General features: G+C 38.9%; 1 pseudogene; it reads right to left on the reverse strand.

The window, feature by feature from the left end:
* Nucleotides 1-10,008: 10,008 nt before the first annotated feature.
* LOC140827408 (uncharacterized) lies at nucleotides 10,009-22,461 on the reverse strand (annotated as a pseudogene).
* Nucleotides 22,462-23,143: the final 682 nt, after the last annotated feature.

Genomic DNA, 23,143 nt, shown 5'->3' on the forward strand with positions numbered 1-23,143 from the left:
AGGTTGGAACCGAGTTTGCAACATATATGCATTTGAGGTTGTCCTTCAGAAATAATAGTTTACAATCCACATGAAAAAAACTTGTCCCAAGAACTCTAAGTTGATATTTCATGAGTATGGAAAAAAATCCAAATGTTACAGATTCTATTGTTCATCTCGCAACACTAGAATTGTAGAATCAAGAAATAAAAAATTTCTTGAGAATGACTTGATTAGTGGGAGCGATAATTCAAAAACATATTCTTTTAGAAAGATCACATTAATGCACAATCATCTTATTCAAATGATAGATTGGTCGTTATTCACACTACTCGAGACCAAACAGGTGTTAGACAACCGGTTACTGAAGTTCTAGAAATTGCTGATTAAAATACAATAGATCAAGTTGGTAACGAGGAACAACAAAAAATTGTTGATCAACCAAACTACCCATGGAAATCTAATAGAATAAGAGATTAATTATATGGCATTTAATGGAGTCCGGGATCCAGTTACCTGATGGTGTAAAGGCCATTGGATGGGTCTTCAAAAAAAAGACTCATTAGCCAAAAATGAAAGACATAAAGCAAGGCTCGATTCACTCAGCAGGAAGATTCGACTACAAAGAAAAAATTTCTCCTATATCTAAGAAATATCCTTTCCGTATCATATATTATTAAATGCACATTTTGACTTAGATTTATAACAAATGGATGTGAAAACGGCTTTTCTCAACGAAAAACTATAGGAATTGATTTATATGAAATAACCTGAATGATTCTTTTCTAGTAATAGTGAGCACTTGGTATGTAAGTTTAAGAAATCTATATATGGATTGAAACAAGCTTCCCGTCAATGGTAATTAAATTTTCATGATATTATCTCTTCATTCAGATTTGTAGAGAACCTCATGGATCAATCTATATACTAGAAGGTTAGTGGGTTTCCTTATTCTATATGTAGATGATATATTACTTGCAACCAATGAAAAGAGTTTGTTATATGTGGTGGCAAAATTTCTCTCTATAACCTTTGATATGAAAGATACAAGTGATGTATTTTATGTCATTGGGCATTAAGATACATAGCGATAGAATTCAAGGTATTCTAGATCTGTCTTAAGAAACATATATCAACAAAGTTTTAGAGAAATATCGAATAAAAGATTGTTCACCAAGTATAGCTCTCATTTTGAAAGGTGATAAGTTCAATTTGAGTCATTGCCCAAAGAATGATCTAGAGCGGAAACAAATGAAAAACATTACTTATGCTTCTGCTGTTGGAAGCTTGATGTATGCTCATGTTTGCACTAGACCTGACATTGCATTTATTGTTGGAATGTGAGGAAGATATCAGAGTGATTCATGTTTAGACCACTTGAAAGCTGCAAAGAAAGTGATGGGGTACCTTCAACAAACCAAAGATAATATGTTTATGTTTAGACGAACTAGAAATTTTTTGGAAGTAATTAACTACTCTGATTCACAATGCTGACTGGATTGATTCACAAAATCCACTTCATGATATATTTTCATGCTAGCTAGTGCATTTGTATCTTTGAGGAGTGCAAAGCAGACATTGATTATAACTTCCACTATGGAAGCTGAGTTCGTATCTTGTTTTGAGGCAACCTCACATGGTGTACGGTTGGAGAGTTTTATTTCGAGGCTTGGAATTATGGATTCTATATCTAGATCATTAAGAATATATTGTGATAATTCAACTATTGTTATTGTGGCTAAATTTAACAAAAGTGGTAGTCAAATCAAGCACATCGACGTTAAGTATTTAGACATACGAGAACGTGTTAAAGATAAGAAATTAATTATCAAGCACATTAGCACTGAATTGATTATTAGAGATCCTTTGACTAAAGGCATGCTACCATTGAAATTTAAGGATCATACATAAATGATGAGAGTTGGTTTTTTTTTTTTTTTTGTAATTTTTTCGTAAAACAAATTAATAAAACTCTAATATGATATTTTCTCATATTTATTGTATACACATTCATTGTTTCGAAAAATTAAAATAAAGTTGGACTTTAAATAAACATAGGTATTTTCATTAAGTTCTACAGATTTGAGAGACATAATGCATTGTGATACATAGAAGTTCATACTCATTTTTAGATAAAAAATCGTCGTTATTCATGTGTTTAATTTTCTCGTATGGTAAATGAGATACATGGGTTAGGTGAGAGAATGTAAGAAAAAATGACCCATATCAAAAGAAAAATAAACGTGTGAGAAATGATGACGATCATAAGCCTGTATTTTTTACAAACGTTATATGTGTCGCCTCAACTTTAGAAAATTGAGACGCGTATGCGCCACTTCTTTTGATTTTCGAGCTCCCGATCAACTCATTGATGGTATGATAAATGCTTATAATTATCAGTAATTGAGGTCTCTAAGCACACATTTCATAAAAACAAAATTACACCATCTACGGAGAGAGTTGGAGTGCTTAGAAGGCTTCAATTGAAGAAAAATAGAAATCTACAAATTATTCAATGACCAGAGATAACACTCGATCCGCTTCTGCATATTATTTATCATGTTCATAGATATGTAGAAACATAATTTTGTTGAGAAAAACTATAACATCCTCGACCATATAACATTCAACAGCAAGTTTCTAACTGTCGAGTGGATCCTAGTTAGCCTCCCGAATTGGATCCCAGCACAAGGGCGGAAACAACATAAGTGCTTAGGCGTCACAACGAACCAAATTGAGCTGAATACAAGTTTTTTTTTTTTTTTTTTTGTATTTAAAATCAATCTCAAAGTTTTTCGACCCGCTCGAATCCAAAAACTAAACAATTTTGAAATCGAATTCAGTTCCGACTTAAACTTGAATTCGAGTTTGATTTATGTAGTTGGAACTTAATTATCTATCTCTGTGAAAAGAGAATTGGATTCACGCAAAAATTCGCGAGCTCCTTCAATGATGCTAAAACAACCAAGAAATTTTGATGGAGATCTCTCAATCAAAACACCAAGATTCCAAGAAGACAAGTATCAATAAGATGAAATCATACATACATTCACATATCAAAAAAGATTATTTCTGATAGCAAATTTAATACACGAGCTTATTTCTTTGTGCTATAAGTTTCATAACTGTTTATTCAGTTCTTGTTGATTGGCGACGGGAGAGAGGATGTAGAGAGCTAAACTTCTTCTTACAAAGGAAACATAAGACCGTCACGTAACACTCTAAACAAAGACAAAATTGAATAAGGTGAAAATTAAAAAATATGACAAATGGATGTTCCAACATGAGTTGAACAATTTTGGCATGTCAATGAAAGGAGTATAAGGAAGGATAGATCATTGAAACTTGAATAAATATGGTTAAGAAGAATATTTTAGATCTTGATTTAAGAGATGAAACCTGAAAAAATCAATATCCATGTAGTCGATCTCACACACGTAACGGGAATGTGCTATTTCAATTTGCAAAAGCTACATCCAGCGCATATGTCGAGGATAAGAATCAACATTGTAGAAAATCACACTTCGATTAACCCATCTGAGAAAACCAACTTTTAAAACTCAGCTGGACAAGCAAAGTTGGATGTACTAAACCTGCGCACAGTGTGTCCTTTCCCGCTGCTTTCCAATTTATCATTGCCCTGTGCAGAAATTGCCAGCTTGAAAAAAATATGCCAACAAACATGGAATCCTGGACTACTCCAGATCTAAGACCTCTTCTGTGGCCAGTCATCATTCATAAATATTCTTTCATACCAATAACAGATTTTCATTTTTTGAGGTCAAAGTGGACAGAATGCCAGTAGAGTTACTGGCTGACATCATATTCAGTGAAGCAAGCTTGTCATCAAAGGGGTAAAGGAACTCTTTTCAGCTATCGATGAAGAGTGCAGAATATGAGATGCAGAAGCCATCCGGGCAAGAAGTTTAATAATTTCGGAGTGAGAGGATACAACTACCATGCCAGCAGCAACCGTAGCCATTAGGCCCCCAGAGACATGGACAAAATAATCTTCACGACAAACAGACAAAACATCAGGGGGGTGAGTATACATTGAAATATACTGTAGAATTTTCTAAGAAGCAACAACAGAACCAAGGTGTGTTTTTTTTTCTCACAATATAAAAAACTGTCATATGCATATCTGCAGGAGCAATGGAGCACACACATATCTATGAAGAACAGGGCATTTTGCTTTCTTACTCCATTCCTCATATAAGCTATTTTTATATGAACTGCTTTGTCTCTCGACCGTAAAATAACATTTCTAGCGCAACAATGTCCAGAATGTTTAGCTCGTAAACCCTAATCATTCTATGTAAATTTTCACTTTTTTATATTTATTGACTGTTGAAAGATGAATAGAATTTCAGTTTCAAAAGAAAAAAACCTCGAGTTCCAGATCAGGATGATTCATTTTTCTGGAACAACTCTCTTAATCATATATAGCAGAACATCATCTTGACATTCCCCAAATGAAGTAGCATGGACATAGTTGTTGCATCAGCTGAGAAACCCCTTTTGGCCATTTCTTCCAAGAGTGGCATTGCCTCATAAAACTCTTTTCTTGTCACTAAACCTTGGACCAAAATGTTGAACGTTGCACTATCAGGTGTACAACCACCGTCTTCCATATCTAATAGCAACTCTTTTGCCTCCTGTACAAATCCTTCTTGACAAAGAGAACCGATAATGATGTTGTAAGTTATAAGATTAGGCTTCAGACCTTTGAAAGGAAGTTCACTGAAAAGATTTCTGGAGATATCATGTTGCACAATCCATCTATTATGATAAAATAGGTAGTTGTGTTCGGATTGAAGCCCTTCTCTTCCATAATTCGTAAATAAGAAAATGCTTCAGCAAATTGTCGAGTCTTGCACAAGCTATCCAACAAAATATTAAATGTAACAATATCATGAGACACTTTCCGAGCTTCCATATCATTGAAAAGCTTCCAGCCATCATCAGATCTACCAGCACAAAATAATCCATGCACATGATGTTGTAAGTAATTGTTGAAGGCTCCAATCCTTTACGGGAAATTTGATGAAAAAAATTACAAGCTTCATCCACCTTTCCCTTCTTAAAACATCCATTGATCAAACTGTTGGAGCTAATAATGATACTAGGCTTAAGGCTCATACTTGCTAAAGAATCAAACATTTTTCGTGCTCTGTTCATTTTTCCTTACAAGCAATATCCATCTATCAAGTCATTGCCTGTGACAATTTCAGGAGGAATATTTCTTCGGTTCATGATTTTCAACAAACCATTAGCTTCGTTAACCATTCCATTCTTGCAAAACGATCAATATTGTAAAAATCACCAAATTTGAAAAAAAAGTTGTTGTTCCTCATTTTATTTAGAAGTCCCTCACTTCTTTCCATCGACCAAAATTGCATAATCCCCGAATTGTAAGTGACCTCATTTGGGTAAATGCTTTTCTCAATCATCTGGCTTAAGAGTTGGAGGGTATCATCTACCATTCATCTTTACATAGGCTGTCTATTATTGTGCTATACGAGTAAACATTTGGTTTGCATGTTCCCTTTTCCAACACACCAAGCAAATCACGGGCCATGAGAGTAGACCCAGCTTTGCAAAGCCCGTTTATTACAGCTAGATACGTGACTTCATTCGGCACAGATAATCTCTCTTAATAACTTTTTAAAAACTTCCACCGCATCATAAACCTTATCTGCTGAAAAGAGCCCTTTGATGAGAGTGCTAAAGGTAAAACTATGGATGGTTGATGGCCAAGCTTGAAGAATCTACCCAAGATTGGGAACCCAACCCAAAATCTACTGGATTCAGCAGGCAATAGCAATTAGCGATACTCATCGTGTAGCCATTAATTCAATCAACATTAGGAGGGCAGCATGACAGTGTTTCATCTTTACAACCACATTCAGTAGCATGCTGAATTCAGTGGCATACGATCTCGGTCTCAATCTAACCATTTAATCACGTGGATTAGGTTAATCAATTGCTGAAGAAAGCTCCATAAAAGTAAATCCAACTGTCCAATTTTTTTTTTATTAGGCCTTTTGTTAAACGGTCTCACGAATATTCACAGATCAACAATGCTCATATTTATAATAATAAGTAATATTTTTTCATTGGTAACTCAAATAAGAATTATGTCTCACAAAATTGACTCGTGAGACCATCTCACAAAATTTATTGTAATTGTTTTTACCATGTGGATCCAAGATCTATCTTACGATCCACCTATGGTTAAAGAGCCGTGCTTTGTATATAATGCCCAAAGATTCATGTAACTGGAAGTACTTTATACAAGCCACCATGTATGAAATAAAGGAAGATTGTGAACGAAAAATTCATAATAACTTATTTTAGAAGTTGCAAACACTCCATGAAATTAATGTTTTTTGTATAATTATATGGAGGATTCTAGTTTCATTTGCATACCAATACACATTAAAACATGATATTAAATACCAAATACGTAAGCATAAGTAAATGATGTCAATAGATCCATTTATGTACCAAACATTAAACAACCGGATCCTGATAATCAAATTCAGACTTTCACCAACTCAGGATGATCAAGAAAGCACAAGTTCGAACCTTATTCTCGAAAATCAAATCTGCGCACGTAGCTCTAATTCTTTACCTCGTCAAGATAAATCGTATATTTTGTAGGTGGTGGCAAGAGATCCCGTCCACTTGATCCTGTCAAAGTACTGAGCCAAATTCATGCCTACGTGGGTGTTTTCTAAATTCCTACCGTTTATTGAAAATATAAACAATGTCAGGGGTTTATTCCTCAAATTCCAATAGTTTTCTTTGTTTTGGCGTTATGTTTGTTTTAGAAGATTAGAACCGACGGTCGAATTTAGAATTCGGGTCCTTGAATAGTTAGAAGTTAGATTTCATTGTTTTTACACAAATCGGTGCAAAAACAAACAATTTTTGGCACGCCCAGTGGGACCTCTTTCCCGCATACACGTATATGCATTTGCACTACAGTCGAACCTCTTTTCCGCATACACGTTTACTTGTTGTTCTTGCATGTAGTGACTCCGCTTTATATTTGTTGATTGTTGTTTTGGTGTTGTGGTTGTTGGGTGATGGATGTGGATAGATCGCTTGGAACCTCATTTTGGACGACAGTGGCGCCAACAGGGCTTATGGCCACTGGTCATGATTTCTAAGAAGAAAATAACCAAACAGTCAGTTTTATTCGATTGTCTTCTTAGGTTTTGGTCCCCTTCTTGCAACGTTATCATCTTCTCATTCGGTCTATTGTCCATAACTTTGTACAAATATCCTTGTTCCTGGGGTTTCCTGTGGTTGGGCCTGACTCCCCCTATTTCGTTGATGATCCCGTTGCCCCGAATTTAGCTCATACTCGTTACTGCTATCCCATTTACCAGGCAGTAGTTAAGGAATGGTCTTAGCGTACCGGTATTCCCTCCGTGGTTGAACACACCATGTTTCTCTGGGTGTTGGTCTGTCATTATATATTCTGTCTTTCGTCTGGCAAGCCATCCTCTGAGTACCTGCCCTTGGCATGCTCCCTCAGCACCGGCCAAGTGTATAACTTGGCGGTAATGTTTTAGGGTCTGTATACCGTGGTTTCAATCAGTGTGTTCGTCACGACCCTCTTTCCAAGCTGGGGGGGGCAGTATCGTGGTTTTTGCAGATATGGGCCTTCTCTTACTACCCTGGCGTGATGGACTTCCTCGCGGGTCCTCCGACTATGTTGCGCACTACTTCACTGATGGGAAGCCGTCTCATTCTTTCAGCCCCTGATTTGATGGACTATCTGCATCCTCTGAAACTTGAATCACTCCACCTACCTGCACGACCCAACATTTCTTGCCTCACACAACCTTTCTGGGTTGGTGTTTTACCCGATTTTCATGGTTGCTCTCCCGATGAGATTACTAATGTACTCTTAACCCGGTACATCCATCCCAGATTGTTGGTAGTGGATTGTTCTTCCACTCGTCCGCCGTACAATGATAAATCAAGTTGGTCGTTCGAATTTTATAACCCTTCTTTATATGCATATCAATTTTGGTTTTTGCCGGCAATCCCTCACACCACTCTGTCTTTCCCGGTGGACTTGACGCATATTGCTTCGGAGGTCGTGTCTAGGAGACTCTCTAAGGCCAGCGTGCAACTCCTATCCACGTTGCCCCAGAGGTTTCTCAGCCCAATGGTGCAAATTGACCAAAATATGGCAGAGTCATTCGCAGCCTGGTGGAGGTCTCGCTACCTAGACCTGATTCCATCGGTAGTCCGACACCCTATATGGTCTGGTATCTTTTCATTTGCATTTAAATTACACAATTTCTTTGTCATCAATATTTGTTATTCCCGTATTGTTTTGGTGCTTCCTGTAGGTGCTCGCAAGCGAGGCTCAATTCCCGATGAGGACGCTCCTGTTGCTGTCAAACTCACAAAAGTGAACACCCAAAGTGGGTTGAAACTCAAACAACGTTTGGACATCGAGTCACCAAGACCCCACTCTTCAAAAACGAAGGTTGTTCTTAAAGTTGCCCCGACAGGAAAACTCGCGCCTATACTTCAGACAGTGGGTCGGCGATATCTTACTCGCCATTCGACTAAGCTGATTTCTGGCCCTAGCAATACTTTTATTAATCCTATCATCCTTGGTGAAGATGATCCACCTCCTGTTTCTGCGCAGCCAAGTCCCAAGAATTCTAGTGTCTAAGTTTCAAACAGTGATGAAACTTTTGAAACTGATTTCAGCCCAGCAGTATATGGAAAGAGAGCCCCTCAAGCTGGAACCTCTGGTGTCAAACTCGATGATGATTCTGGTATGTCTGAGAAGCGAACAGGTGATTTTTTAGTTGATGATTACACGTTTTCCTCGCGGATGTTTCCATCCACTATCTGGCCCAGTCCGAACCTGCCTAGTTCTCTACGTGCTGCCGTTACTCCCTCTATGGTAATATTCTTCACCTGTCTCTTTGTCTTGGATATCTCCACGTCCTTGTCACGCCTAACTTTGACTTTGTTTATTTAATAAGATCTGACATCTCGGAGGGCTAGATTCAGGCTTATAGGCGAACATGAGAGCCAGGTTGATTTGAGCTTCTCTAATAATATCTCCTCCATGACTTCTAATCTTGAGAGGTGCACACCGTCTATGGAGGCGCTTGCTCATGCAAAGATGGCCGTTCGAAACTTCCTCGGCCTTGGCTTGCATCAGCTTGGGGAGTCCCACGATTAGCCATGCTATCATCTGTCTCTATTCTCAAGATTCCCCAGAGTTTGCTACCTCGGGGTTTGATATACTTGATGACCTTCCTACTATATTCTCTCGGTTAGATGTGAGGTGGGATACCATATCTGCGCTAGTTGCAAAGGCAGCTAAAAAATCACATGTTCGCTTATCAGACATAGCAGGATCATCATCGAGTTTGACACCAGAGGTTCCAGCTTGAGGGGCTCTCTTTCCAGATACTGCTGGGCTGAAATCAGTTTCAAAAACTCCATCACTGTTTGAAACTTCGGCACTAGAATTCTGGGGACTTGGCTGCGCAGAAACAGAAGGTGGATCATCTTCACCAAGGATGATAAGATCATCAAAAGTATTGCTAAGGCTTGAAATCAGCTTAGTCGAATGGCGAGTAAGATATCGCCGACCCACTGTCTGAAGTATGAGCGCGGATTTTCCTGTCGGGGCAACTTTAAGAACAACCTTCGTTTTTGAAGAGTGGGGTCTTGGTGACAAGGTGTCCAAACGTTGTTTGAGTTTCAACCCCCTTTGGGTGTTCACTTTTGTTTTGACAACAACAGGAGCGTCCTCATCGAGAATTGAGCCTCGCTTGCGAGCACCTACAGGAAGCACCAAAACAATACGGGAATAACAAATATTGATGACAAAGAAATTGTGTAAAATTAATGCAAACGAAAAGATACCAGACCATACAGGGTGTCGGACTACCGATGGAATCAGGTCTAGGTAGCGAGACCTCCACCAGGCTGCGAATGACTCTGCCATGGTCAATTTGCACCATTGGGCTGAGAAACCTCTGGGGCAACGTGGATAGGAGTTGCACGGTGGCCTTAGAGAGTCTCCTAGACACGACCTCCGAAGCAATATGCGTCAAGTCCATCGGGAAAGACGTAGTGGTGTGAGGGACTGCCGGCAAAAACAAGAATTGATATGCATATAAAGAAGGGTTATAAAATTCAAACGACCAACTTGATTTATCATTGTACGGCTGGCGAGTGGAAGAACAATCTACTACCAACAATCTAGGATGGATGTACCGGGTTAAGAGTAGAGCAGTAATCTCATCAGGAGATCGACCATGAAAATCAGGAAAAACGCCAACTCAGAAAGGTTGTGTGAGGCAAGAAATGTTGGGTCGTGCAGGTAGGTAGAGTGATTCAAGTTTCAGCCGATGCAGATAGTCCATCAAATCAGGGGCTGAAAGAATGAGACGGCTTCCCATCAGTGAAGTAGTGCGCAACATAGTCGGAGGACCGGCAAGGAAGTCCATCACGCCAGGGAAGTAAGGAAGGCCCATATCTGCAAAAACCACGATACTCCCCCCCCCCCCCCCAAATTGGAAAGAGGGTTATGACGAACACACTTATTCAAACCACGGTATACATACCCTAGAAACATTACCGCCAAGTTATACACTCGTCCGGTGCTGAGGGAGCATGCCAAGGGCAGGTACTCAGAGGATGGCTTGCCAGACGAAGGGCAGAATATATAATGACAGACCCACACCAAGAGAAACATGGTGTGTTCAACCACGGAGGGAATACCGGTATGCGAAGACCATTCATTAACCACTGCCCGGTAAGTGGGATAGCAGTAACGAGTATGAGCTAAAGTCGGGGCAGCGGGATCATCAACGAAATAAGGGGAGTCGGGCCCAACCACAGGCAACCCCAGGAACAAGGATATTTGTACAAAGTTATGGACAATGGATCGAATGAGAAGATGATGACGTTGCAAGAAGGGGACCAAAACCTAAGAATACAATCGAATAAAACTGACTGTTTGGTTATTTTCATCTTAGAAATCATGATCAGTGGCCACAAGCCCTGCTGGCGCCACTGTCGTCCCAAATGAGGTTCCAAGCGATCTATCCATTCAACCCAATTTTCAGGAGTGGCCGAGATTTAAACTGAGAAGGCTCCCTATGAGGCAATAGAGGTCTGGAGAGCAACAAATCCCTAGGGTGTAGAGAAGGCAGGGGAAAGAACAACTAATGGACTGATGGAGGAAACTGATTCTCAGGGTAGGAAGGATGTCGCACAAGGTCAATGGTAGCAAAGGCCAGGGAAGTAAAGGCTTCGGTCCTGCAGTTTGAACAACTATTAAGTAATAACCAATGCAATACATGAAGAAGACAGACAACAATGGACGATACAGTTCATACCCAGCTTTAGCAACCACATCAGACATGTGAGGGGCCCCAGACTCGGATGTAAGCGGACTAGAGCCGGATAAACCTACAAGAAATGTAAAGGGACGAATCGCTGGAGTGGCCAACACTGAAGTGGGAATAGATGGAACGACTACTTTCGAGAATGGAGTCAACGTGGTGGAGATGCTCAAAGACGAAGAAAGTGCGCTAGATTGCAACCTGTAAAACAACAAAGCATAAGCAAAGCAATTCCCCACTCTTCCCTAGGGAAAATACACCACATACCTAGCTTCTTCAGCATCAATAGGGGTGACAACGGGGACAAAGCCGGGGTCGGTAGATTGGTTGGGATTAAAAACCACTGCACACATGCAAAGAACGATCCATTTGCCCCATCCACGGAGCTGTATGGCCAGACAGCCCCGAAGTTCATAATTTTCTTTTTAAAGGTAGACGGATCAGACAAATAAGCGTAAATGTTTATCGTGCTGCCTCTCAGAAAAGAATCAATACAAGACCCTAGTACTGGTATTCACCCTCTCTTCTCAAACACATCAAAATTAATCATACAAAGTAGGAAATAAAATTGTAAGTCAATCAAGACGACTAACAGCGTTCAACATTCAAGAAACCGAGCAACACTGAATAAAGTTCAAGAAAAAAGAAATGAGGAAATACCCATGGCAGTAGAGGGTGAAGTCAGTTGCGCCAACAACTCCACAGAGGCCGGTGCGATCCTTGGTTAGATTGACGTGGGAGCAGATTGAGTAGAAGACCCAGAGGCGACGGAAGCAGGCAAACGCCACGGGCGGCGGGGCAACGGCGACTTGGACAGAAAGGGCGCCCACAGCGCTCGATTCAGATGGGCACGCCGGAGGAGTGCCTCGAACCACTGTTAAACCCTCGGCAACCACAGCGGGACCAGTGACAGCGACGGGCGGCGAGATAGGGACGACGGCTGAAACAGAAAGGGCGCCCGCAACCCTCGATTCAGATGGGCGCGCCGGAGAAGAATCTTGAGCCATTGTTAAATCCTCGGCAACCATTGCGTGGGGGAAACGACGGCAAAGGCGAAGCGAACGGATTCCAAGAAACTACGGTCTTCCGGTGGCAGCGGGGAGTGATGAGCAAGAGAATCGAGAGGGAAAAAGAAACAGGGCCAAAATGTTTGAATCTGTAGGAGGGAACTCCAAGAGGCAGTGAAAAATCCAACAAAGAAATGGGCTTGGACGCTACGCCCAACATTACTAGCCCACTTCACGAGAAAAATGCTACCGGCCGCTCCAAATAAACGAATTGGGCCTGGCATACATACAAGCATTTTGGCCCACGGGCCAATGCTTGCGGGGGGCAATTGTTTGGGCTAAAATAATTAAGTTATAAAACCCATATTAAATTATAAAGCTCACATTAAATTATAAAGCCCAATTAAATAATACAATCTCATAGCAGATCAATTCTTATTAATTCAAACCGATCGCAAGGCGGTGAAAAGGGAGAAGATCGTGGGAGGAAAGAGAAGGAGATCGTGGGATGAAAAGCAGAAGAACATGAATCATGAGAGAATGGGAGAACGGCTTAGCATTCAGAAGAAAATGATTGGCAAAAGGAAAAAGAAAGAACACACGACTCTACGCACAAAAATCTGCAAATAGCTCTCTGCTAATTTTCAGTCTTCAAGCATTAGTTTTCAAGCTTTCCAGCATATTTCTAGCATTCTAGTTCTTTTTGTTTTAGATTTCAGCAACTTTTTGTGTTATATTTTTATGTTTTATAAATTTCTACAGTTTATTGAAAATATAAACAATGTCAGGGGTTTATTCCTCAAATTCCAATAGTTTTCTTTGTTTTGGAGTTATATTTGTTTTAGGAGATTAGAACTGATGGTCGAATTTAGAATTCAAGTCGCTTGAATAGTTAGAAGTTAGATTTCATTGTTTTTACACAAATCAGTGCATTTTTGCACCTGGCACGCCCGTAAATATCAATATTGTGCAAACAATTTTTAACCAAGACCATTAGAGTATTCCCCGCTGATGTTACTGTGGGGAGCATGTCGTCTTTCTGCGCATTTTTCGTGGTAAACTCGTCCGCAAACTTTCAAGCGTTGTTAGGCAGTTTCCGGTCTAACCCTGACATGTCATCATAACTCCATGCAAAACAATCTTTGTATTCTTTCAGCATATTAATCAAATCTTGCTTCAACTGCTCTTCCAGTAGCTTACTCACATACACCACTTTTGGATTCTCAAGCTCCCCCAAGTTAATCTCTTCTAACGGGTCTTGTACTTCGTGTTGGTCATCTTCCATTTGAGATGGCGCCATCAACTTGGAGTCCATCATCTTCGTATTCTTCTTCTTGGACAACCTCAGTCCCATAGGTGTCCCATGCTTCCTCTTCCTCCTCTAATTTGTTCAGTGCTTGCTGCACATGCGCTTTCCATATAGAGGTTGTAGCCACCTTTTTTTTCTTTTTGGTTCAAATCAATCATCAACCTCCACAATCAACGGCTGAATTATCGGCCTAGGTGGCACGATAACAGTAGGCTCGAGGATTCTTTCCAACACCGATCTTGGAGTTGGTGTTTGCATGTACAGTGGATTTTCTTTCTTGATATTGTTACGAACTATGATGGGCCCAAAATCCCCATTGTAATATCTAGCCTCAACTGCACTTGCACTTGTTTGAAAGGGCTGTCCATCCGCTTCTACAACCTCCACATCGTCCCCTTTCCAAAATAACAACAATTGATGCATTGAGGATGGAATGCACTGGTTTGCATGGATCAAATCTCTGCCTAACAACGCTTGAAGTTTGCGGACGAGTTTACCACGAAAAATGCGCTTTGTTGACTGTTGGTTTAATGTTGTGGTTGTTGGGTGATGGATGTGGAATGAAGGTGGGTTTGTATGTAATGTTGTATATTGGATGTTGGGAAAGAGTTCTATTCGTTCTTAATCCACTTAACCCAACTCACTTCAATAGCTTCAAGCAAAACCATAGGTTGGCTTAAAACTCCCCACTCGAGATTATTTCCTCCCTTATTCCCTATCGAAACACAATAAATCTAATATGATAAAAGTGGCCTAAATAAACGAATTGGACCTGACTTACATACAAGCATTTTGGCCCACGAGCCAATGCTTGCGGGGGGCAATTGTTTGGGCTAAAATAATTAAGTTATAAAGCCACATTAAATTATAACGCCCAATTAAATAATACAAGCCCATAGCGTATCAATTCTTATTAATTCAAACCGATCGCAAGGTGGTGAAAAAGGAGGAGATCCTAGGAGAAAAGAGAGGGAGATCATGGGATGAAAAGTAGAAAAACGTGAATCATGGGAGAGTGAGAGAACGGCTCCGCATTCAGAAGAAAATGATTGGAAAAAGGAAAAAGAAAGAACACAACTCTACGCACAAAAATCTGCAAATAGCTCTCTGCTAATTTTCAGTATTCAAGCATTAGTTTTCAAGCTTTCCAGCATATTTCTAGCATTCTAGTTCTTCTTGTTTTAGATTTCAGCAACTTCATGTGTTATATTTTTATATTTTGTAAATTGCTACTGTTTATTGAAAATATAAACAATGTCGGGTGTTTATTCCTCAAATTCCAATAATTTTCTTTGTTTTGGCATTATTGTTTTAGGAGAATTTAGAATTCACGTTGCTTGAATAGTTAGAAGTTAGATTTCATTGTTTTTACACAAATCGGTGCATTTTTGCACTTGGCACGCCCGCAAATATCAATATTGTGCAAACAGTGGGGATCTTCAATCAGAAGCCAGAAGATCAATTGCCAAAAAATAACTTCCAACAGCTACAAAAAAGATGCAAGTGCACAACGAACCGTCCTCAATCGTATGCCATTCAACAACAAGTTTCTATCTGCTGGGTGGATCCAAGTTAGCCTCTCGAGTCTTGTTCCTGGTTTGCGCCATTTAAGCACCTCTCCATGGATATATACTGCAGGAAACATTTCAAAGAATAAGATATGTTATCCGAGGCGCAAGGACATAAACAAGGGTCATACTTAAATGATAAAACGAACCAAAGAGAGCCGCACACAAGCTATTTTTTAATATTTAAAACTTGGGCTTGAATTTTTTTAGCCAACTCAAAACCCGGGCAACACAACGCGCCTTTTGCAAGGGCTCTGTGCCTGTGGCTTTGCCCAGCACCCAGTCGCCTTTTATAACAATGACACGTAACAACAATTTGATCACCAAGAAGGTTCCATGCCCAAACTCCATCATATTCCTTTGCCATGGTCATACAAAAGAGATGACTATGACAATTGACACAGTTGTCTATAAAAGTGAATGTGCATTTTGAAGATAGGCGTCTCCGCTCAACGGAGAACCCAATGAAGCTTCGAGAAAGATTGAGTATTTGAACTAGGAATGATTACTAACAAAACTGAACAGCAACCAACTCCTTGTACATTGTGATCGACTTTTAGCGGTGTCGAAACAATGAGAAGCAGCACCAGCAATGGAACCGGAAACTCCAGCCGCAATACTAACAGCCAGTGGAGACAATGGGCCCACGTCTTCATCACCCCTGAACAACACAGTCTACACTATGAGGAAAAGAAGGCAAACAGACAGACCATTAGTACAATTTTTTTCAGTTATCTATAGAAAATTTAGACACACATGAACTCCAAATCACAAGCCACTCTGCTGAATATCCGCAACTTAATTCTGAAAAGCAAAGATTACAAATTTTACCAACTTATCAAACTTCACAGCCAAACTATCACATTAAACTCTACATTTTTGCCATCCAAATGAAGGAGATGATTTTATCTGGCGTATCAAAGAATCTACCCTGCAGAACTTTGAACAGCAGTGTAGAATTCAGAAGATTAACTTGAACAATAATGAAAAAAATATTATTTCAGATAATAAATTTAAAAGTCAGTCTTATTGCTTTGTGCTTTCTGTTTCATGTCTGTTTTTTGTTGATTTGCAATGAGAGAGAATGTACAGTGAGAAACATCTTCTTGAAAAATGAGACATAAGACATCCACATAAACCTCCAAACAAGACAAAACTGAATAAGGTAAAGACTGATTAAGTATGACAGATTGAATTTCCAACTCGAGAAAGCACTTTGACGGACATTGCAAAAGCTACATCCAGCCCATATACCACAAGGCGCTACAGAGTATGGCAGTATATAATCATTCCAATCGTGAGAAAATGGCAAAGATAAGTTAAAAGAGAGTGATTTTCTCAGTTCTTCTGCCCTTTGGTTACGCTAATAGCTACCATTTATATCAAACAAATTTATGCCATCACGTGATTAAAAAAAATTAATGAAGACAAAGTTAAAAACAACCAAATGCATAATTCAGAGGTGGCTAGTCGACTAGGTTTGGGTTAGTTGAGGTTTGCTCTATAACTCTGCCATACTGGTGACCATAAGACAAGCTAGAAATGCAATTGTCATTCTGAAATGTTGGTAATGAAAAATCTCGCCTCAGAAAGGATAATCAACAGAAAAAGTAAAACCACTCGCACAAGAAAAATTCCACTTTTATCTCAGTCACAGCCTACACAAGCTTTCCCCACCAACACTATCAATAAACAGGTGTGAACAATATATTTAGGTATGGCATTTCAGGTCCGAAACTTTTAAGTGCTCAAGAATAGGAATCAACATTTTATAGACTAAAATTAGCAAGAAAATCACATTTTCAAACCCCAGAGAGAAAATTCAACCATTAAAACTTAGATGGACAACCATTTTTGGATGTATATTAATATTAACCTGGGTATAGGGTCCATTCCCACTGCTTTCCAATTTACCATTGCATTGTGCAGAAATTGCCAGCTCGAGAAAAATATGCCACCAAATATTGAGTCCCGAAATGCTCCAGATCTAAGACCTCTCCATAGACCACGCCATCCTTCCAACGCAATGACGTCTGATGGCTTTCTGACATTACTGACAGCTGGTGGCCTCCCAGATCCGGTCATCATCCATGGATATTCTCTCAATGCACTTACCAGATTTTCATGTTTAGTGGTCAAGGTGGACAAAATGCCCATAGAGTTACTCATTGACATCATATTCATTGTATATCTGGGTAGCAAGCTTGAAATTAAAGGGGAAACGGAACTCTTTTCAGCAATCGATGAAGAGTGCGGACAACGAGAGGCATAAGCCACCTGGGCACGAAGTTTAATAATTTCAAAGGGAGATCTTACAAGTGACTCAACCCAAGTGACTCAACCATGCCAGCAGCAAACCCAGCCATTAGTGCCTCAGAGACATCAACATAAGAATCTACACGGCCATCTGACATAAAACAACATGTGGGCAAGTATAACATAATCATTGATACATGATAGGATTTTCTAAGAGCCAAAACATGAATAAAGATGTGTCCTTCCTTCTCATAGCATAAAAATCTTTCATAAACATAATCTGTACAATGGTGGAGACAAGCATGTGCATGAAGAACAGGGTATCTGTCATAATGTTGATTTCTAAATCAATTCCTTACATAAGCAATTCAATTATATTCACTGCTTGTCACTTGTCACTGTAAATAAAATTTGCAGCGCACCAATGTCCAGAATGTTTACTCATTAACCTAATCTTTACTGTCATATTACAGATATTAAGAGCGCAATCTCTGTAAACTTTATGTTACCTGTTTCATCTGGTGGCAAATCATTGTTAACACACAAATTCGATCTTTAGTTAGTAGCACTTGTGCTTGATCACATTGTTGAAACTTGTCTAATGTAACAACTTTGACAGAAAGCATAAATAGCAAAACAATGCACCCCACATAATATCCCTTCTGTCGAATGAACACAACCTAACTCGGTTAGAAATCCACAATGATGACTAAAATAGTCAAGCAAAAGCTTGAGATAGGTATCATTAGTCATGTGACCCCTTTACTTTACAAATTTCTAATCCATGCCCATGGTGCATATCTTCATACAGGTTAGATATATTCAGAGAGTTGGTCAAAATATAAGTCTATTTGACCTTCCTGATAAAACTATGTGTACTTGCTTTCATATATTTGGTCCCCTGATAGAAAACATTTGCATAATACATCACAAAAGTTTTGAGCAAGTTCGCCGTCAGAAAGTAAAGGTGCAGCAAGCAGAAAAAGAGGACTACAGAGAATGAAAGATACAGAAAAGTAAATACCTTTATAAAAGGCCGTTGATATCTCATAAACACCAAAGCGAGCTCCAAGACCAAATATTCTCCCCACAATCCACCATCCAAGACCACTATACAAACCTAAAAAAGGAAATCGGACAAAACCAATTGAGATAATTATTTAGGGGAGTGAATTTAAATTGGATGATTGGGTACTCTGATATAGTTAGACTTGATTCATTTCCTGACATATGTAAGAATTTTAAATTGATTTCATTTCATATACAAATTTAGGTATTTCGTCTTTAAAAATCTATCTTTAGCATTCACATATTAAGGCAATATCAGTAACATACATTTCCTCAAATTCTTCTATTTTCAGGTGGCCTATCAAACCCACAATGGTAAAAGGAAAGTGTCACAGAGTACTTGAAACTCAGGATACTAGTGCTTGCAGAGTTGATTTTTTTTTTTTGGGTTAACAATTCCACAAGGGCATGGACAAATTTGGAGCAATATTAACATGACATGAGGAATAAGGAGCTGACAAATAATCTTTGAACTCCAAGACTCATTTAACACCGACTCATTAAGCAATATTTTGTCATCTACGGAAACATATGCATGCAAATGTCATTGTGTATACAGTGGTAAGATGCACGGCACATAATTTGAGCCACAATTCCTGATCAGTAAATTGATTTTGTCACAAATATTTATGTTCAACAATGAAAAGATTATGTCTTTGCAATTTACAAAACTCCCTATGCCTAATAAATGTTGGAAAAGGTGAGTAACTAAAATTAACCTGAATATCCAGATATAGCTCGTACTCTAGCAAGAACCTGACCCACAGCCAACTGTCTCCTAGTAGTGGATCCGGTTGGATCTCGGTTTTCTACACACCCAAACGTAGCGGAAGTTTTAAAAAAATTTATTTTATTTTGACAATCAAAATATGTTTAGAAGCTCGTATGATTTTCATAATCAAACATACATAGGATGTTAAAGATTATACCTTTGTGAATTAAATCACTTGGCTCCAACTATTCCGGGGTTAGCGGAGATAGCTCTTCGTGAATCCATACGAACGTTCTTCGATCTACTTCGAATTAGGTCCAAACGACTAGATGGTTTATTCCTCTTCCAATTTGCACTAGAAAATTGGAAGATATTTTCCGTTGAGATAAAAACGAGAGACGGCTCAAACTTTTCTTCAAAAGAAAGTGGCCAAAATTCTTTGATAGGAGAAGAGAGAGTTTTCGAAAATCCTTAGGAGATGGAGGCTAGGGTTTTCAAAAATTATGAATGAATTAAATTAAACTCTAAGCCTAATACACATATATATAAGCTTAGGGCCCATTAACTTAATTAAATACTTAATGGGCTTAATCAATTAATTATTCTAGTCCAACTAGTTTAATTAATTAATTAATCTTTTAAAGTCCAATTAAGAACCTTAATAATATGTATGTTGATCTTGTACTCCTACAAGCTCATTATACATATACCCATTACATTTAATTTAATTCTTTTATAAATTCAACATTTGAATTTAATATTTAAATTATAAATTCAACTCCTTGAATTTATCACCTCCAAAATTTAATATTTAATAAACTCAACTTTTGAGCTTAATAAATTAAATCCTCAAATTTTATAAATTCAACTCCTTGAATTTATTCTCTCCAAATTTCTTAAATTCAACTTCTTGAATTTACTATCTTATAAATTCAACTCCTTGAATTTATTTTCTCAAAATTTAATTATCATAAATTCAACTCCTTGAATTTATTATATCATAATATAAATTCAACTCCTTGAATTTATTCTCTCAACGGGAACAAATAATCTAGTACTTGTGTGACCCTCAATGGTTCAGGGATACAGCTAGCCGTGGGTTCACAACTCTTTGTGATTCAGGACATAATCCTTTATTCGGGTTTACCCTAATTAGCCTCATTCTTTCTATCAACACTTTGATCAAGAATGTCAAAACTCATTTCTGATTGCACCCATCGGATCATGGTAAGAGCGTCTAGTAGCATCGCCCCATGATCCCCTAGGTATCACTGATAGTGCCTGCAAGAACCAGTCGATTATGATTAACGTACAGTACAATCCCTTCATCTCATATATCCCGATCGAATCTGCAACCATTGGTTCATCGAGGGTTGCATATTAATTCGATAACTATGTGATAACTATAATAGTGGCATCGCGTGTACTATTTGGAGAACTCCTTCTCCAACGTACATCTCGTACTCTGGCCAGAGATTCCATGCACTATTATTTCATTAGATCACATAGGATATCCGCACCCGTAGGTGAGCGGTGAATCCCCGACTACAATGCACTGGCTCCTATATGTGTCGCAACTGTACCCAACCTCGCCACCTGATGACTCTCCTGGAGCCGGTAAACGAGTCAAAGCACAGCCCTAGCATATAGAGCCTCAGTGTTGTCCCGGGTCGTAAGGACTAATGGTGTACAATCATAACCACGGACTTATCCTCTCGATGAATGATAACCCCTTGGAAAGTCCGAGGGAGGGTTGTTCGGTATAATCATCATATGACTACCCATCTGCATGTTTGGACATCTCTATGCCCTTACCAAGAAACGCAGTACACAACATCACAGATGCTAGTCTCGAGCTCAAGCGACCTTTATCCCTGTTTTAGGCGGCTGAATCGACTAAGAACGAATTTAGAATATGCAGTGTTTACAAATGAGTTTCAACATCGAATTACGATTCATTTGTATTAAAGCATAATCAAGGACTTTATCTATGCTGATTGCATGAGTATACAGATAAAGTATAACAAGACCATAAAATGTTAAATTATATTAAAATAAAGATTGTTTATTTCATTTGAGTCAATAATTCCCTAGCCAACCGTTGGCTTGCAGGGCATCTACTCTAACAGATCCAACCTGTTTTCTATGTTTGTTTTAGTGCTAATGGATATTGAAACAAAGAAAATTTAAGGGAACGATAAAATGCAAGTCCACCAAATAAAGAAAACTATAGCATTAGTTCTCATGGTCAGAACCTGTTTCAAGACTGTGAGACTATGAAGAGGGTAAATGATGGTAGTGCCAAGAGCCACAGATGCAGAAGCAGCAACTACATGGACTGCGAATGTATTCTACATTAATTCGTGCATCTGAATAAATTAAATGGCATACGCCTTCACTCAAATGGAAAGCAGAGGTGATTGGATAAAGGAGAGGTTTAAAGGCTGCTTGACTCAGTTCTGAGCCAATGGGTATCCTGAGGCGGGACACCCGGCCCAATTCCTTGATCCCATAAAATGCCAAGAGGACCTGCCCGAGGAGGGGAGGTATCCGGGTCAGACGAAACAGACGGGGAGGAGGTCGAACAAGAGAAGCCTTGGAGCATCTCCAGCCCATTCTCTATTTTGGAGAGTTTCGTCCCCAAAACGGAGAATTCTAAAGTCCTCTCAATTTATATTTTTTACTAATATTTAACATGTGCGATGCACAAGATGATATTATTAAAAATTAGTGAAAAATGAATAAAAATTTAAATTGAAAAAATAATATAATTATAAAAACTATTTTTCGTTAATTTTAAAAAACTTTCTTAAATACAACACACGTCGATTAAATTTTTTTAGCTGACAATCACTATCATATATCAAAATTTTAGATTGTATTAGCCTAAGGCAATGGCATGATGCTTATCGTGTTTAGGTAGTGTTTGGTTCGGGTGATTAGGAGGGATTGATTATTTTATCCTACCTAGTCAATCGTTTGGTTCACGTGATTATTTAACCAAGTCAATACCTCCTATGAATGATTAGATTATATTAGGTGGGTTAAAATAATACCTCCTCACCCCCTAGGATTATTTATCCAAATCTTAATCCTTCTTATTTTCCAATTTTACCCTTCTCCTATATCCAAACTCACCACCACTTCCCGCCATGACCGCCGCCACCGGCCACCGCCCGCCGCCGCCAGACCCCCGCCGGTCGTCGCCGGAAGACCACCCACCGCCGGCGTCGCCGCCGCCACCCACCGCCGACCGTCGACGGCCGCCAGACCACCCACCGCCGGCGTCGCCGCCGGACCGCCGCCGCCGAACTGCCGCCGCGCCAGCCCGCCACCATCGCCGCCGGAGTGGAAGAAAAAAAAAAGAAGGGGCAATTTTGTCCTTTCATCAAAAAATTCAAAATTATCCACACTTAAAAATCATACCAAACATAACACCATATAATACATTCCTACAACAATCATTTTCTTTATCATTTACTTACTAATCATTAGTTTATTTTATCCTCCAAACCAAACGCAGCCTTAGTGTATTGATATCTACCACCAACCTTAATACATATTTAATTTTTGAGAAGCTATATATTATTATTTTTTAACATGTGATAAAAAAATATTTTTAAATCAAATTCAATAAAATTAATGAGAAATATTTTTTTTAAAATTCAATAATTTCATCTAAATCCATATTCACAAACAATGTTATGACATGACACGTGTTTGAGACATTTGAATGATAACAATAATTGCTTCATCCATATTTTTTATCCAAATGAGTTCTGATTTTATCTACAAAATCTCTTCATAATATACACAGCAGCATATTATTACCAAAA

This window comes from Primulina eburnea, chromosome 3 (genome assembly GCF_022965805.1).
Source record: "Primulina eburnea isolate SZY01 chromosome 3, ASM2296580v1, whole genome shotgun sequence".
NCBI lineage: Eukaryota > Viridiplantae > Streptophyta > Magnoliopsida > Lamiales > Gesneriaceae > Primulina > Primulina eburnea.